Raw genomic sequence first — 2,186 nt, 5'->3', positions numbered from 1 at the left:
AACTATCCTTGAAAAAAGGCTCCCACCCACTGCCCTTGGCAAAATTGTGAAACCTATGCTTTGCCCATTTCATCTTAGTTCCCATCCCACTCAGCCCTGAGCCTTGCATGGTGTGTTACCAGGCTCTTGAATTGTGCTCTACCTGCTTTCCTCCACCTCCTTCCCTCAGCAACCTGGGAAGAGAATCTTATAGAAATTCATACTAGGCTGTGAATGACTGGCACATCTCCCTCAGGGAAGCACTCAGAATTAATTTCAGTAATAACATTCTAGGGGAGTAATTAAAAGACTAGGACCCTGATTCAGATTTCTTGAATTCAAATTCCGGCTTCATCATTTACTAGCTGTGCAGCTTTGGGCCAGTAATTTAAATATCTTTGTGCCTTGGTCGTCTCAGCAGTAAAATTATGATATTACTAGAACCTCGCTCAGGATAGGTTAATTAATGAGATTAATTAAATAAGATGATGTATATAAAGAGCTTACAGCAGTAAATGTTAATGAATGTAAGGTAATAAAAAAAGAATATAGAGTGGAAATAAAAATCACAAACTTAAAACACAAACAATGTACCCTAATCACGTGTACCCTCATATTAATTGAAAATAAAAAAATGAAAAATAAAAGTGCTCCCATCAAATCATAAGCCATCCATTTGATGAATTTCTTCAGTCCCTTATCTTATTTGTATATACATATATGTTCCTTAAAATGAAATTTGGAGAGCAGAGCACGTGCTACTTGTGGTTTGCCGTTTCATTACCTAGAGCCTTAATTATTCTTAATGACAATCTTTGAAATGGGTTCAAAGTATTCCATTATATGGATGGACTATAATTAAATCAACCAATGCCCCAATATCTGACCTTCAGGTAGGCTCCCAATTTTCATTGTTACAAACACCGTTACAATGAACATCTTCGCGTCTATCTGGTGACACCTTTCTTAGAATTGTGAAGCCAAAGGGTATGAGACTGAGACCCACAGGGTGAAAATGATGCCTGCAGAGATGTCCTTTAAAACTCAGAAATGACTTTGGTTTGGTTTCAGGTAGGAACATTGTTTGCTTCTCAGGACTGGACAGTACAGATGCCACTCAAATCCTCCTGTACCCTTTGCCAGTGATGCACCCAGAGTCACTCACGTGGGCAGGCTCTGATATTTGCAGGTAGCCAAGAACTGCATGTGGGATGGAAACCTGGCCAGGCACTGGGGGCCCCTCGGGTGCTTTTCTTGTTAGACAGTTGACTGAGTAAAATATCCCCAATAAATGTTTGATCATGGGCAGCTCCTTTCTGAATTACCAGAATTTGCTGAAAATCTTTGGCGTATGATTCCTTTTGCATCTTCCTCCTTCTCCTCCTGGACTTTGACAATTAGGCTGTCAGCTTCTGCAGCTCTGCAGGAAAGGCAGTGATTCTCTGACTGTGGGGGCTGCACACATTCTGACACTTCATTACACCTCAATTTCTTTGCTTTGCAGTGCAGAGACTGGCTGGGATGTGCCGACAGCCAGCCCCACCCCGCCATACTCTGCATCTCCATTAAACTGTGTCACTGAAGTGTGGGCTTCTTGACCCAGATGAAAGCCCACATTCTGTGGTTTACGGGCAGAGGTGATCCCTTCTGAACTTTTGTGTGCAAGCCAAAGGTCTTAGTCACTGAGTCAGGCAGTCATGGGCGGGTGGGTGATGCTGCCTGTGTGGGGCCATTGGATTGACTCTGTTTTGATTTCTGATGATCATCTTTCAGAGGGCTCCAGATTGAGTAGCCCCAGGCTTGTAGAGTGCCCTTGCCATCCATCCCATCCATCCTGATCTCTTCATCACACTCCCCTGTTAAGTCCCTCAGGCTCTGCACCTCTGGCCCTCGGCCACACACCTGGATAGACCTGAGCTGTGTGGGGGCCCCCACTGCACCTATAGCATGATGAGGGGGGCTCACAGACCACCTGACATGTAAACCCCCTCCTTCGGCAGGCCTCCCAGGCTTTTTCATGCAGCCGAGTTATTCCAAAGCAAGGGGTATTTGTTTCCTCTTTTGCTCCTGTAATCGATGCAGCTGTTGCCCAGTCTCATCTGCATTAAGCTAAATATTATGTCTTTGTAACGTTTTTGATCTTCATTAATTATAGTTCAGTAAAGCTGACAAAGGCAACCTGTCTCTTTAATATAAACAAGATTAAT

The sequence above is a fragment of the Otolemur garnettii genome, unplaced genomic scaffold, assembly GCF_000181295.1.
Source record: "Otolemur garnettii isolate 467f Iridium unplaced genomic scaffold, OtoGar3 scaffold00062, whole genome shotgun sequence".
NCBI classification, from domain to species: domain Eukaryota; kingdom Metazoa; phylum Chordata; class Mammalia; order Primates; family Galagidae; genus Otolemur; species Otolemur garnettii.
Note: the sequence above shows the minus strand (reverse complement) of the source record.